This window comes from Octopus bimaculoides, chromosome 24, assembly GCF_046866305.1.
Source record: "Octopus bimaculoides isolate indiv1 chromosome 24, ASM4686630v1, whole genome shotgun sequence".
NCBI lineage: Eukaryota > Metazoa > Mollusca > Cephalopoda > Octopoda > Octopodidae > Octopus > Octopus bimaculoides.
Window position 1 is genome coordinate 8,449,713 of NC_142951.1, and position 17,545 is coordinate 8,467,257.

A 17,545-nucleotide genomic window follows, 5' to 3' on the forward strand; every position below is an offset into this window, starting at 1 on the left:
TGACAGGAAATGCATCTGGCTGTAGAAAATCCATCTCGGCAAATTCCATCTGACCCAAGCAAGTGGATGTTAAGATGATTATGATGATGATGAGTGGATGTGAATAACTGTCACTGAATTCAGAGTGAAGATAGAAATGATTGTTGTTGTTTGGGCCCAACAGCTCTGATTGAGCAGACTTATGATCTAAGACATTCTAGCCAACCATAACCACCACATCTTTATTTTGTTTTCAAACAGAGCAAGGGGTAATCTGAGGGAGGTTTCGTTGGTATTTCTTGCAGACTTCAAGTGACTGTGTAGAACCATGGTTCTCTCTCAATCTGGGTCCACATGGCCCTTGGGGGTCCATATAAAATTTTGTTGTTAGAATTTATGTGCAATAAATTGGTTATACTTCTACAGTTCACAAAATATTTTAACAATTTTTTTAATACAATTCCTAAAAGTATTTAATTATAAAAATATAATAGGATTTTTTTTGCATCACATGGCAATGTAGGATCCTGTTGAGTAAAATAAGAGTCAAAGGATTCCGCAAATAAAAAATGGTTGAGAAACACTGATGTAGAGGGAAGAATTTGTTGATTAAGTCAATTGAGTGAGATAGTGCTTTGTTATATAATATGTATATGTACATCTTAGGGTGGAGGTGTGTGGCTTAGTGGTTAGGGCATTGGACTTATGATCATAAGATTGTAGTTTCAATTCCAGGACCGGCCAATGCGTTGTGTTCTTGAGCAAAACACTTCATTTCATGTTGCTCCAGTTCACTCAGCTGGCAGAGATGAGTAATCCTGCAATAGACCAGCATCCCATTCAGGTGGGGAATTTTTAAGCCATGGAAACTAGGAAACTGGCCCTTATGAGTTGGCATGACTCAAGAAGACAACTGTATCTTAGGGTTTCCGTTGAATAATGAATAGTGTATTGTGGTTTTAGTCCCAGGCCAGCTTTGGTTGAAGAGATCTATAATGAGACTTTCAAGCTTAGATCTATCATTTTTCCCCAAATACAATGTATCTATAGTACATTATCCAATATGTTCTTCCTTTCTCAAATCTGTCAAGAGACAGACATGCATATGAGAAGGCCTGACAAGTTCTTGGCTTTAAGGATATCACAAAAGGCCTGGCTGGAGGTCCAACCATCAGAGTTTTTTTTACAGGGTTTAGAAAAACTGAAGGACTGCTGCAATCAAGAGGGGAATATGTTGAATAAAATCACATTTAACTGACCCTCCTTTATTTTCTTTTACCCAAAACCAGGAACTTTCCAGCATCCCTTGTATATAGATAAATTCTCATTTTTGATGACTAGTACACACACACACACACACACACGTTTTGAGAGAGCAAGAGAGAGAGAGAAAGAAAGCAAGCCTTGTGGAGAGATACACAGGCACTTGTCTGGTTGAGTAAATGAAAAGTGTTGTCAGATCCAAAAGAAAAACTGACTCTTGACAATATTTATATCTCTTCATGTTTTCTGGAAACATCTGCCTGTATCTTAGAAAATGTAGCAAACCACTTTAATTTCAGTTTTATGTCTTTAATAATAATAATAATAATAATAATAATAATTTTTCTTTTTATAATGAGCTGTAATGAAGTTGGTCATGTTTATGTATGCGATGCTACAAAATGTTATTTGAACTGTCACTGGAAATTTATCATTGCCTTCATATAAAAAAAAATATTTTGGAGCAATATATATATACTTCATCATTGCCATTATCATCATTGTTTTAATGTCCACTTTTTCTTTACTCTGCAACTGTGTGGAAACTTGTGTATGGTGAACGTGTGTGTGTATAAATATTATATATATATATATATATATATAGGAGGCTGTAAATGACCTGTCCTTTTTTTTTCTTGTCTGTCTTCGCATCGTCTATCTGTCTGGATGTTTTATTGTCGACTGTTGTGTTCTTGTTCCATTTTTTGGATTTATATATATATATATATATATATATCTTAATATATAAATCTGAAATTGTGTGTTTGTGTGAAGCCTTTTTGAATGTTTATAGAAATCCACATTTTCCACTTTTTCGTAAAATTTTTTGCATCAATGGAATTTTCTCGATCTGAACTTTCCAGTGCAGTAGTTAGATTTTTAAAATTCCGTTTACTTTGTGTGATTTAAGGGAGATTCGGCTGTTGTTTCTAGCAACTTTTATATTTCATCCCTGCTATCTGGAACGCCATTCTTACACACGCGCTCAACATAAAAATATAGAGAGTAAAAGTAAAAGAGGGAGAGGGAGAGAGAGAGAAAGTGATACATACAACGTCATAGATTAAACTTTCATCTCAGTATTCTTTACCTATTTTTCATAACATAGATACGTAAAAAAACACACAACCACACATACATGACCTGTGACAACAACATACACATTGCTCTCAATCTCTATTCATTTCTACCCCTCTACCTCTCTCGCTCTCTCAAACGTATACACGTGCAAGTAAACAATCATTCACATCGTGGTATATTTACAAAACATTGATGGCGTAACTACAGAGTTGTATCCCCCAACTTTGGAAGGTCATAACTTTCATAAAAATGAATATTTTTTAATGAAATTTTCTATGCATATATTATTTATTATGCAGATTCCAAATATACAAAAATTTTTGGTGAAAGTATTTTGGAAGGGGGTGGGGTACAATATTCGGAAATTCCACTTAAATTCCTCTTAACTTCCAGGAAAATGAATATTTTTTCATGAAATTTTGTACAAATGTACCTTGATGTATGTACATTTCAAGCATGTAGGAATTTTGAAGGAAACAACTGCAGGTTATTTTTGAGAAGTGTTCCCCACTCGGTGGTGTTTCAGAGCAAGTCGTCCATATTTGTTTCATTTTTCTCTATTATGTGCTTATGTGCATCTTTAGATTTCTAATGAAGTAATAGGCAGTGAAGAGAAGCAGTCATAAGAAAACTTTTAACTACCCCTATTCCTTTCTCTCCCCCTCTCTACCTCTTCCTCTCTCGTTCTCTCAAAAGCATACACGTGCAAGTACACAATCATTCAGTAAAATATAACTCATGTTCATCAATGTTTTGTAAATTTACCACGATTTTCACTAGGGTGTTAGGGTTAGGGTTTTAGGGTCAGGGTTTAGGATTAATGTTACGGTTACGTTTTTTAGGGTTAGGGTTAGGGTTTAGGGTTAGTGTTAGGGTTAGTGTTAGGATTAGGTTTAGGATTAGGGTTGGGTAATCGTGCGGGTGTTAATCTGAAAAATTACAGATATGTGAAAAGTACCGACCCTGCCATCTATTATAAGTTTTGTTGTTCTGTTTAATATATACATAGATTATGCCTCCAAAGAAGAGAGTTTGCTGGGGAAAGACAGCAACCGGTTTAAAATGACAACCACAGACTGCAGCAATTCACCACATTCCAGTAGCTACTTTGAACATAATGCAAAATGGTGCATCAACACCTTCTGCCCAATCTGATAGAATTCTGGCAAAACTGTTTAGCAACAGATCGCCAGCAATTGCTTCATCACAAATTGCCATCCTAGCTCCTGTGAAAAGGGATTACCTGCTATGTATAATCAGGGCAGCGCAAAAAGTTGTTTTGCACAAGCATTTCTATAGCCAATTACACGGATGAAATTTACGTATGCTTAATAATTTTACGCAAAACAGCCTTCAGACTTTCCCTATTAATTTCATCGTCTTTTGAATTATGAACATATTTACATCATAAGGGTTTTTTCATTGTAAGGCTTTCTTTTTTAGTTGATTTTCAGCTAGCAAGACTTATCATAGATGGCATAATAAGTCACACCCGGACAAGGTCAGGTTATACTGCTAGTATATATATAAATTATAAGTATTATTACAATACAGTAAAATAAAGCACCGTAAATGTAGAATTATAAATAGGAAATAGTGGCACAACAAGGTAGACTTAGCTGATGAAGACTAATCAGTATTACTTTAACAAACGTATTCTGAAAAGTCTGAAAATTGAGTACTAGGTTGTCCATTTCTCTGGCGTTCTTCCTAGAGGTACGACGAAAATTTTTCATGTTCACTGCCCGCACACATCTTTGCCTCTATACATTCAGTGAAGCTTTACCTAGCATCAAACGGTTATTGACTGCTGTTTCCAGCAAAAATTTCAACTAACCTAAATTCTGCATATATATATATATATATATATATATATATATATATGATGGGCTTCTTTCAGTTTCCATTTACCAAATCCACTCACAAAACTTCAGTTGGCCCAAAGCTATAGTAGTGCCATGCAGTGGGACTGAACCCAGAGCTATGTGGTTGGGAAGCAAGCTTCTTACCATACAGCGACACCAGCACCTTATATATAACCTGCAATCCAACCTAATATATATATATACTTTATTCCAATACAACCAGGAAATCTATATACTTCATTCCAACACTTCATTCCACACTGATATATTATGACTATTTTTTTCTTCCTTGTCTTTTAAATATGTTGTTTCATTTCTCTTGTGTTTCCAAGGAGATTTTATAAATGAAGACATGTAGATAAAGTTGTGTGTATATATCTAGGCTGTAAACATTAATATAAATAATAGTTTTTATTTACTAAAGTATATATTTGTCTTGTAAGAACAACAGTTTAAACTGAAGAATTAATGGCTTTTCTCTGTTATTTTTTTTTTTTGGAGATATTATTTTCTAAGATTGCTAGCAATTTAGTTGAGCTCTTTGATGCCTTTTAGTTTTTTTTTTTTTTTTTTTGGTTTTTAATAATTTAAAATCTTTTTCGATATAAATGTGTCCACGAAGACCATGTATATCCATGTATGTGTATGACTGTAAATGTATATCAGTTTGGGGATATGTGTATGCATTTGTGGCATGTGCATAGTGTGTATACATATGTGTATGGATGTATTTGTATGCCTATGTATTTAGGAATGTGTGTTATGTGTGTGTATGTGTGTGTATATATATGTATGTATGTATATATATATATATATATACACACATACAAATGTATGCATTTGTGTATATAGATGTGTATATGTACATACATACATATATATAAATAAAATGCATACATACTTACATATGTGCGTGAGTGTGTTTGTGTGTGTGTGTGTGTGTGTGTGTGTGTGTGTGTGTGTGCATGTGTGTTTGTATCTATTTTATCTGTGTGCATTGAATGAAAATTTTGCTAGTGCCTGAAGGTAAAAGAGAAATGCAACACCACCACCACCACCACCTCCAACTCCCCTGAAATATTTTGGTTATTTTGTATATAGCATTTTGAAAACTTGAAACCTACGTTCTTCAAGTAATCTAAGATGAGTAGATAGAAAATTTTAATTTTAATAGCATATCTTTTTTTTTTAAACAAACAAACAAATAAATAATACTATAAATAATAATGTTAATAATAATAATAATATTAAAATAATAATGCTAATAATAATATTAAAATAATAATAATAATAATAATAATAATAATAATTTCTAATTTTGGTACAAGGCCAACAATTTTGAGGGGAGGGGTAAATCAATTACATTGGCTCCTATACTTGGCTGGCACTTTATTTTATCAGTGATGAAAGAATGAAAGGCAAAGTTGACTTCATCGGAGCTTGAACTTGGAACAGAATGACTCAGAAGAAATGCCACTTAGCAGTTTGTCTGATGTGCTAATAATACCGCCAGCTCACTGCCTTAATAATAATAATAATAATAATCCTTTCTACTATAGGCACAAGGCCTGAAATTTTGGGGAAGAGGACCAGTCGATTAGATTGACCCTAGTACGCAGCTAGTACTTAATTAATTGACCCCGAAAGGATGAAAGGCAAAGTCGACTGCAGCGGAATTTGAACTCAGAATGTGAAGATGGATGAAATACTGCTTAGCATTTCACCTGACATGCTAACGATTCTCCCAGCTTGCCAATAATAATAATAATTTCTTTTATTAGCCACAGAGACATAGATGAGAGGTACATCACAGGGACAGACAATGATTTGTGTGGGGATTTGCATAAAGGTTGGAGAGAAAGAAATGGCAAAGACAGTGAAATGTGATAAAAGTACACACAGTATACAAAGTATGTGATAGCATTGAATGAAGCAGTCCTCCTGATACTGGAGAAACTCCGACTAGGACCAATCAAGGAATCACACAGATCCAGGATTACCCCGACAACCAAAGACATGAGTCCTATTTCTTTTTCTTCAATTGACAGGTGCATACTTAGAGTAGGTCCATTCACTCTAACCAGTTTTACTAGTCACCCCTCTTTTCCCAAATTCATTTGGAGGTAGCACTTTCCTCAATAATGATGATAATAATAATCCTTTCTAATATAAGCACAAGGCCTGAAATTGGGGGGAGGGGGGAAAATCGGTTATATTGCCCCAGTACATAACTGGTACTTATTTTATTGACCACCCTCCCCACAAAAAAGAAAAGGATGAAAGGCAAAGTCAATCTTGGCAGAATTTGAACTGAGAATGTAACGACTGACAAAACACCAATAAGCATTTTTCTGGCATGCTATGATTCTGCCAGCTCGCTGCCTAAAACAAGGTTCTATCGTAAATTTTTACAAAGATGAAAGAAAACAGCAGCAGTAACACCGAGAACATGTAAAACCACCAAAGGATAGCAAAATATAAAATTCGAGCAGTCCATGGTGGCTTGTGAAGATAAAAAGGTCAATGTCATTCTTGCCTTAGATATGCAATAAAAATCTTTTTTTAAAAAAATCAGTATGCTCCTAAGAGAATATATAGAATTTATTGACTCAAAATAAAAAGCTCCATTCTAGAAATATTCCATTCTTAAAATAAACGAAAGGAAGGAATAATAATAATAATAATAATAATAATAATAATAATAATAATAATAATAGTAAATAATAATAATAACAATGATTAGCAGGACCCATGGAAATTTCACAGTATGAATCAGCACATTTGGAAACATTATGTTAGCATATTGAACAGAAGCAAGGAATTTCAAAAAATTCTTTTGATATCGTGCCATTTAATAAGGTATTGCTTATTTACCTCCTTGTAATATGTTTGACAGATATGATGTGCTTTAAACCTTTTTGTTACTGTATTTATTTTGAACTGATTTGTGTTTCTTTCAATTAATTTTAAATATAACAAAGAATTTAGTAAAATAACTTAAGTTATTAAGCTGGTGTTAGGAACATAAATTGCGACTGAGGTTTGGTGGAAAATTTTAATTCGAAACTTAGGGAAACAAGACATTTGTACTACACAGCCAGAAGCGGTTTCAACCGGGTTGGTATCGAAAGGGTTAAGGAAATAAAAGATGAATTATAAAAATAAAAACTTATATGTATTGATTAAATGTTTATTATTTACAATTTTGTTAAATGTTAGTCTTTGTGCCTTATTTATAAATGACTCCAACCTCCATTTCATAAATGAAATGGAGGTTGGTGTCATTTGGAGGTATTAGGAAGCACATTTCTTCTTGTGTACCTGTTATTGAAGTGGTTTCAATGCAATTATTGTGGAGGCTGACGCATTCTACATGTAGTACATGTTTATTTTTTTGAAAAATAATCTTTCCCATTCTTTCTCCTTTTAGCTAGTGTCATCTATCGTCCATATTTTGTAAACAAATTTTTCAATTGAGCAGATGATAATTAATTGCCTTAAAGTGCATGCGTTAAATGAAGGAATTAAAAAAAATAAAAACATGTAAACAAACTACACGGTTGACTGTCCAACCACCAGCAGGGCTCAGTCTGAGTTATTTACCAATAAAGAATATTTACATTTCTTTTCATTTCACTTCAGTTCAGCGATCTATCTATTTGCATATCTATTGATATATCTCTCTATTTGCATAACTTTTGATATATTGGTAGGCTCATCTTACCTACCTCCTACCTGCCTGCCTGCCTGCCTGTCTGCCTGCCTGTCTGTCTGCCTGCCTGCCTGTCTGTCTGTCTGTCTGTCTGTCTAAGTAACTATCGTTTCTACTTTCCTTTCTGCTGATGTGTGTGTGTGTTTACTTTCATAATACCGATAAGTATTTAAACCTAATAACCAGAAAAAAAAATAAATAAAAGATTAACACTTGCCCCAGCATGGCCGCAAGTTTTGGCCTGGAACATGTAAAAGATAAAAGCAAAACTTCCACTCCTCCTCCTCCTGATTATCCCTTTTCTCTTTTACTTGTTTCAATCATTGGTCTGTGTACAGATTTAGTCAAACAAGTCAACCCCACTACATATTTTTCTTTTTACTCTGGCACTCATTCTATCAGTCTCCTTTACTGAACTCTTAACACACGAGGATGTAAACAAACCAACACTGGTTATCAAGTGGTGGGTGAAGAAGGGAGGCAAAGACACACACACACACACACACACACACAATATGCTTCCACACAGCTTCCGTCTTCCAAATTCACCCACAAGGCATTGGTTGGCGTGGGGCTATAGTGAAAGACACTTCACTTGCCCATGTTTGTGTGCAGTGGGACTGAACCTGAAACAATGTAGTTGCAAAGCAATCTACTTAACCACACAACCAACAACTGAATACTCATCATTGAAACTAATGAGGACCCATTATTTGTTTGATTGTGTTAATGATAATTGGCTTGCTTACGTTTATTGATTGCAATTTCATGCCTGAAACTCAGATTTAAAACTGCATAATTTTCATTTTTATTTACGAGTGTTTTCCATTATTGTTGTTGTTATTATTATTATTATTATTAGTCTTGTTTATTGTTTGTTCTTGTTTTGATACTCGTAATTCTTTGTTAGATCGTTAGTCATGTTGTGGTAAATGATAGGGTGGGAGAGGAGGCCACCCTAGTTTATTAATTGCTGACGGATCTTACCCCCCCCCCCCCCACACTTCACGCTCACCCAATCTTTTACATTGAAGCTTGAATTGTTAAGATTCCTTATCAGATCCACCTGTGACTCTCGAGTTCCCTCTTCCCACCACACCACCACCACCATCAGTCCCTCTTCTTCTTATTCTTCTCCCCCACCGTCACGTCACTATCCCTTCCTCCCTTTCCTTGAACCTTCCCCCTCCAACCTGCCCACTCACTATCTCCCACTTAGAATAGTTCATTAGTGTGCAGTCACCAGCGATGCAAAACAAATGCATGAGCATGCACATAAACACATGCATGCATATTCATTCTCTCTCTTTCTTGCCTTTCAGCGTGCGTGCATGCACACACATACTCTCATACAAACACTCTCACACACCCACGCACACACAAACAGTCACACACACACACACACACACTCTCTCTCTCACACACACACTCACACACATACTCTCACACACTCTCTCTCACACACACACTCACACATGCATACACACACATACTCACACACACACACACACACACACACACACACACTCTGACATACACTCTCACACACTCTCAAACACACACACACACACACACACACTCTCTCTCTCCCCCTCTTTTTCTGTCTCTTCCACATCCACAAACTATCACCCTTCCTTTTACACATGCATACACACTCTCTTTGACACTTTCACAAACACAGACTCTCTCACATACTTATATGATATCACTTGCCCACCCACATGCTGACACACACACACACACGCACACGCACACACAGAGTCTCTCTTCTGTACCATATCAATGACACCCACCCGTATCCACTCTCTCTTTACCCCCCTCCACATGCATACTCTCTCTGTCTTTCAAACCACCCCTTTCTCTCTCTCTTTCTCCTACACACACATATAACATGCTATGCAGACACTAACGAGTCGTCTCAACACCAAAAATAATCAATCGAGCTTCAATCTTGTTGAACAATCACAGTGTTTTGGTTTTGTTTTTGTTTTTCTGAAACTTTACAGTTCTTGAATGGATCAAAGCATTGATTGATTGGCTGATTTGATCACTTGTCTGGTTGATTGACTGGATGGATGAGTGATTGATTAGTCAATTGGTTGGTTGGTTGGTTTTTTTTTTACATTCAGCTGAGCTGACTGGAGCAACATGAAATGAAATGCCTTGTTCAATGACTGCTCCAGGAATTGAACCCACAACCTTATGATATGATAATGAGTCTAACACCCTACCACAACTACTTGGCACCATACCCCATGCACTACCTTATGACTGGCATTCAATGAAATTTCATAATTCACAGATTACTAGGAGAATTTGGTTACTTGTATTGTCTAATTGTATAGAAGTTTCAATCACCAAGGTTATGCAAAATTGTAGAAACATTATCATCATCATCATCAATATTATTAGTTGGGGGTCGATTAAATAAGTACCAGTTATGCACTGGTGTCAATGTAATCGACTTACATCCTCTCTGCAAATTTCAGGCCTTGTGCCTATAACAGAAAGGATTATTATTATTATTATTATTATTATTATTATTAAGAAAGTGGCGAGCTGGTAGAATTGTTAGTGTTTTGCCTGTCTTTATGTTCTGAGTTCAAATCCAGCTGAGGTCTACTTTGCCTTTCATCCTTTCAAGGGCGATAAAATAAGTATCATTCAAGTAAGTACTGGGGATTGATGGAAAGCAAGAAAACCTAAAATTGCTGGCCCTGTGCCAACATTTGAAACCAGCATCATCATCATCATCATCATTATTATTATTATTATTATTATTATTATTCTCTCAAGTATTCCCAATTCATTTTAACATCTATTTTTGAGGCCTGTCATAATCTGCATACATGATAGTTGCTCAGCTGTCATCTCAGCTTTGTTGTTACGCTCGTCACCAATATCAATGTCATATTAATTTTCACCTTTTTCTCTTCCTCTTCATTATCATCACAAAATGCAAAGTCGTAGCTGTTGTCATCATCATCATCATCATCATTGTTGTCATTTTAATCATCATTTTCACCTACTACTCCTCACGACTATATTCACTGTTGTTGTCCTAATTACCATCATAATGAAAGTCCCATCGTCATCATCATCATCATCATCATCATTGTCATCAATCATCTTCTTCATTACTGCAGCTGATGTCACTAATAGCTGTTGCAGTTTTATCACTGTAATAGAGTACCTTGATTACTGCTGGTAATGGGTGTGTGCTGCAAGAACACTTCACTATTTGAATATATAAATACATGTAAAATTGCTGATTAATGTCTAAAATTTTTGGTGGAAAATAAACAAAAAAACCTTACATTTTTAATTTTCTGAAATAGTTTTTGTCAAAAAGCATAAAGAAATCAATATAAATAAGGAGGAAAATAAATGAATTGGATGCAGTTCTGTGTTTTCTAAGTTTATTGACTTGCAGCATCAGCATATGTGAAAACTAAAAATGTTTCAATTTGTTCTTTTATTTTTTTTATATGAGGGAGGTTAGAAGTTGGTTTTGATTTTTCTTTACTCTTCTCTTTATACATGACCCTATGGCAGCTGGGTACCTTTTCAATTCGTTTTTTTTTTTGACTTTCACACAACTCTCTTTAGATTCTTCTATTATAATTACATTCACATCTAGGATGTTTTATTGAAATTTTAAATCGGGAGACACTTTATTAATCCCAGAAGACAGGATTTTAATTTAAGCACATAAAAAGACATAACCAAATACTACTGCAGGTAATTAGTCCTAAGTTCTAACAAACCAACTAGGTCTGCATCCATTATCTTGTGCTTTCATCATCATCATTTAGCATCTGTTTTTCATGCTGGTATGGGTAAGACGGTTTGACTGGAGCAGGTAAGCTGGAGAGCTGCACCAGGCTGTCTGTTTTGGCTTGGTTTCTACAGCTGGATGCTCTTCCTAACACCAAACAATCCACAGTGTGAACTGAGTGGTATGGTTGGCATTAGGAAGTACATTTCAATCTTCAAAAATTCTAAATATAGTCTTGAAGGTGTACTTGCCAGGCATGTAATTTGATCTGAGATGACGTGTTGAAACGAAAGATATTACAGTATAGGAGACTCATATTAATCATTAAAAAAACACAAGCACTGTTAAGTTCACTTAAACATTTATTATTTGGTATCAAAATTTTTACTCCCAATAATAAATGTATAAGTAAGGTTAACAGTCTTTGTGCTTTTGAATGGCCAGTACATGTCTTCCAAGTGGTAATTGTTCTAAATATAGTACTGATTTTTAGAATCTTTTTGTGTGTATCTCACTTTCAGCTGCCCTGTCTTCGCTGTCATCTTCATGTACACATTTATGGTACAAATTTAAAATGTCTTCATCATTGAAGTCCACATCACCCAAATATAGCAGATCTCTGACAATCCTCTTGTCTATTTTAGACATTCCTAGATGTAAATAAAGTTGGGTGATTTCCGCTACAGCCCCCGTAACTTGAGGAAGCAATATTTCTTTCTTTGACATGTTGACATCTATGTTTTATTGGCATTCCTTTCCAAAACAGTTTCATTCCATCAACATTCTGGCAAGCTTGTAAATAGGAAATATTTATAGGTGCAAGGATGGATGAGTAGTTAAGAAGCTTGCTTTGCAACCGAGTAGTTTTGGAGTCAGTCCTATTAAGCAACACCTTGGTCAAATGTCTTCTACTATCGCACCAAACCAATCAAAGCCTTGTGGTTCAGTTTATATATATATATATATATATACAGGGGGCGATGAATAAACTGTCGTCTAAAATTACGCAAAAAATGAAAATAATGATATCTCATTTTAACAGATATATTTACCAAAATTACATAAAAATATCTTGAAATACTAAAGAGGAAATTTATCCAATAAAACTCCATTGGCTTCAACCACAGCCTCTAGATGACTTCAGAATCTCCTGCAACATTTTTGGACAATCTCCTTGTTTAAGTTGGTGAATTCTGCCATAATCCTTGCCTTCTGTTCATATTTGGTGTTATAAGGAGTTTTGTTGGTCCCTTGCTCAAATGCACCACACATAATAATCAAAGGGGTTGTAATCTGGGGAGTTAAGTGGCCAGATCTTAGGGGCGATGTGGTCACAGAAATTGTCTGATAGCCATGACTGGGTACTCCTGCTGTTGTGGCATGGTGCAGAGTCCTGTTGCCAGACATAGGGTCTTTCAGCAGTTACCCTTTTGACCCAAGGCAGCACTACCTTGATGTAGGCTTCCGTGTGGAGTCTGAGGTTGTGTGGGAAGATGAATGGAGGCATAATGTCACCATCACTAGTGATCACTCCAAACACCATGATGTTGACCAGATGTTTGATTTTTATCACTGTATGTGTATGTGTATTTGTCCCTCCTCCACCACTTGACACCATATATGGGTTTGTTTATTTCATACCGTATGTTGGATATATAATATAATGAAGCAGGGGGAAAGTAAGTATTTACACGACATACTATTATTATTATTACATGAGACTCACGCTTTTAATCACAGCTTACAGTGAACTGCTACCAACCCGAACTGTCAATTGCTCACAGTCCTTTACTTTATAATGAGTCAGTCCACCTTTTAGTCACTTGAGGGGTGGTCAGAATCCTTCCACAACAGTTTACATCCCCATAGCTTAGTGGTTCAGCAAAAGAGACCAAAATAACGACTTTAAAAAACAAAATAAGAAATGGAGGTGATTTGCTTGACTAAACACTGCAAGGCAATGCTCCAGCATGAACTAAGTTCAGTGGCTGAAAGTAGCAAAAGATAGATTCAGAATTTGTTTATCAACATAACCATCATCTTCAATTTTGTTTTTCTTTGCATTTTTACTGTATAAGTAGCTGATACTCTATTGCCCATATTTTTGCTTATCTCTACAAACTTAATGTTATGGATTACAGATACAAGCACAGGAGTGGCTGTGTGGTAAGTTGCTTGCTTACCAACCACATGGTTCCGGGTTCAGTCTCACTGCGTGGCACCTTGGGCAGGTGTCTTCTACTATAGCCTCGGGCTGACCAAAGCCTTGTGAGTGGATTTGGTAGACCGAAACTGAAAGAAGCTTGTCGTATATATGTATATATATATATATATGTGTGTGTGTGTGTATATGTTTGTGTGTCTGTGTTTGTCCCCCTAACATCGCTTGACAACCGATGGTGGTGTGTTTACGTCCCCATGACTTAGCGGTTCGGTAAAAGAGACCGATAGAATAAGTACTAGGCTTCCAAAGAATAAGTCCTAGGGTCAATTTGCTCGACTAAAGGTGGTGCTCCAGCATGGCTGCAGTCAAATGACTGAAACAAGTAAAAGAGTAAAAGTGTACAGCTTTATTAAACCAAATGACCCATCCATTTGAGCTGGGATGAAAAAGTATAATTTTATTCATAAAGCATTATTTAACTTATGCCTATAGAATAAGACACTTATACAAGATGTTGCAGAGTAGGATTGAACTTGGAATCATGTAGATAAAGGAGCTAGTTTCAGCACCACACAGTTACACTTGTTTTCCATTAACCTTTCATCTTGGATTCTTCAGTTCATGAATAAGTCTTGTCGCAGGTCAGAATATTGATTTGAGTTTATTTTGATCTATAGCCTGTATTGCCAAATGGCTTTTGCTATCGCCCTCTATCTCATTTGTCCTTGTTGTTGCTTAGATCCAGGTCGACCTTACTTGAACAGACATATCACCAAAAGGTTTTTCCCCCACTATGAACCATCATCATCATCATCATCATCGTTTAACGTCCGCTTTCCATGCTAGCATGGGTTGGACGATTTGACTGAGGACTGGTGAAACCGGATGGCAACACCAGGCTCCAATCTAATTTGGCAGAGTTTCTACAGCTGGATGCCCTTCCTAACGCCAACCACTCAGAGAGTGTAGTGGGTGCTTTTATGTGTCACCCACACGAAAACGGCCACGCTCGAAATGGTGTCTTTTATGTACCACCCGCACAAGCCAGTTCAGGGGCACTGGCAACGATCTCACTCGAAAATCCTACGGAAGCCAGTCAGGCGGTACTGGCAATGGCCACGCTCAAAATGGTGCATCTCATGTGCCACCCGCACAAGAGCCAGTCCAGGGGCACTGGCAACGATCTTACATGGCTTGCCGGGTCTTCTCACGCACACTCGTCTTTTATTTTTATTCGCTTATCAAACACATTCTCTTTGCTTTTTAAAGAGAGGGTAGCATGTAATTTGAAGAAGATTGCTACCAGATCAAGTGACAGCTTGGAAGTTCCCCTCATTATTCTCATTGTCGTAGGTGTTGTTGTCATATTAAATGCTCTGAAATTTGCTGGCAAGATTGGTTGTATGTGTGCGTGTATACGTGGGTGTGTGTATGTGCGTGTTTTAATTTTTGATGTGATTTAAGTGTTTTCAGTTTTGATGTAGTAGGATTTGCCATCTTCTGTCATGTGCATTTGATTCTAAACCATTTTAAAAACTGAATAAATAATTCATCACAGTGATGGTGGTGGTGAGAATATAACCCTCAAAACATTCTTGACATTTGTGTGTGTGTGACAGATTGCTGAAGAAAATCAGTTACTATACCTATCCTCCACATTGCTGTGCACTGTGCCCCCACCCGAAAAGCCCAACAAAAGACACAAAAACCAAAAAAATAATCAGGGAAGCAAATACCACACACATATCAAATAGCTTCTTTTGAAAAACAAATCTGATCTGGAAGAATCTCAGGTACAAGTGATATTCCTATTTTTATAAGATACTTTAACATGCTATAATCATGACATTATGACAAAGAACAGTAGAGAGAGAGGAGGGAGAGAAAGAGATAGATGTATATATATAGAGAGAAAACTAAATGAGAGTTCATTTTGCCTCATTATCATGAACACAAGCATGTGGCTAAGAAGTATACTTTGCAATGCTTTCAGTTTGCAGGTACAATCCCATTACTGTGTGTAGTCCCTTTGCGCCTGTGTCTTCTACCATAACCTTGAGGAAACTCATCCCTTGTAAGTGAAATTAGATTGATGGAAACTGTAGAAGCTTCTCTGTTACACCGTGTCTCTTCTTAGATGTTAGACATAATCCTTTACCTGATTTAACACTCCCACATAGCACCACCACCACCACCACCACCACCACCATTAACATTCAGTCCTTGGGTGACTTTTGCATAGGTCACTCTGTGGAAGACTCTAACTCCTGGTTCTCTCATTTTTTCCCTGCAGTCCTGGACTTGCAGATGTTCTGGCTGAGCATCACAAACGTTAATCTCTCCAGTCTTATATGGCAAGAAGACTTACTGCACTTGGAACAAGTTACAGAGTACAATGATGCTTAAATATTATTACCATCATTGATTTGAGAGAATTAGTAAAGAATTGAACAGAATCCATTGCAGTATTTCATCGTCGTCTTTTATGATCTGAGTTCAAACACTCTCCTAGAGCTAATAAAAGAAACTAGCAGTTAGGTGATCTAATATTGATCTAATACTCTATCTCTCTCTGTGCCTATCTGTCTACGTCTCTCTCTCTCTCTCTCTCTCTCAAAGTTAGTGGTCATGAAATTATGATAGAAAATATTTTTATTGCCTTTATTATTCACGAGCTGAGAAATGCTTCAAAATTTTCTTATCTTACATCAAAAACAATTTATATGCATTTTTGAAAATGTGCATATTACATAAACCATAACTATATTTACAGATCTTGGAACTGCTATTTTCTGAAATGTGTCTTTGTCTTGTAGATTATTTGCCAATGACTTTACAGAAATGCTTGTATACCATAGCATTTGTATCAATTTCAATTCTTCTTCTTCTTTCACTACTACTACTACTACTACTACTAAGGTGGTGGGTTGGTAGAATCATTAGCAATCTGGACAAAATTGCTTAGCAAACATTTCTTCCACATTTCTGTTCTGGGTTCAAATTCCACTGAGTTCGACTTGACTTTTCATCCTTGGGGATGGGGGTGGGTTCAGTAATAAAATTTGGTACAAGTTGAGCACTGAATTTGATGTAACCAACTTATCCTCTCCCCTAAAATGCTGGCCTTGTGCCAAAATTTGAAACCATTATTTTTATCATTGCTAAGGCAGTAAGCTGGCAGAATCATTAGCAGCACTTCTTTTTACATTCTGAGTTCAAATTCTACTGATGTCTAGTGGCTATGGTGATGGTATTATATGACTGTCATAGCTGAAAATGTTGAGAGAACTTTTTCTCTTGGATCATGCTGTTAACTGTTTCTTCATATGCTGCTTAAAGAGGAATGTAAGGTTGGACTGTGAGGTGCTGTCCTCTGGTGAATTTCATGAAAGTTAGGTGAGAGTTTTGAGATTGGCATGGCTAAATTGGTCCACTGTAACCATACAGCTGTGGGCTTCTTCAAGAACTGGGAGAGAGCATTTACTTAGGTGTGTCACTATAATCTAGAGTTTTGTGAAGAGTATCAATTTATTACATTCTGAGTCTGAATTTTACCAGTGCCTAGCGGCTATGGTGGCTATGATGGACATAGCTGAAAATTTTGAGAGAATTTTTCCTCTTGGATAAAGCTGTCAGCTGTTTCTGTATATGCCACTTGAAGAAGAATTTGAGGTTGGACTGTGAGGTGCTGAACTCTGGCGAAT

General features: G+C 36.3%; 1 protein-coding gene across 5 annotated transcripts in view; it reads left to right on the forward strand.

Annotated features, from left to right (window-relative positions):
• LOC106867469 (uncharacterized) overlaps nucleotides 1-17,545 on the forward strand; it is a 1,580,514-nt gene that overhangs the window by 119,944 nt on the left and 1,443,025 nt on the right. The gene's annotated exons all lie outside the window — the stretch shown is intronic.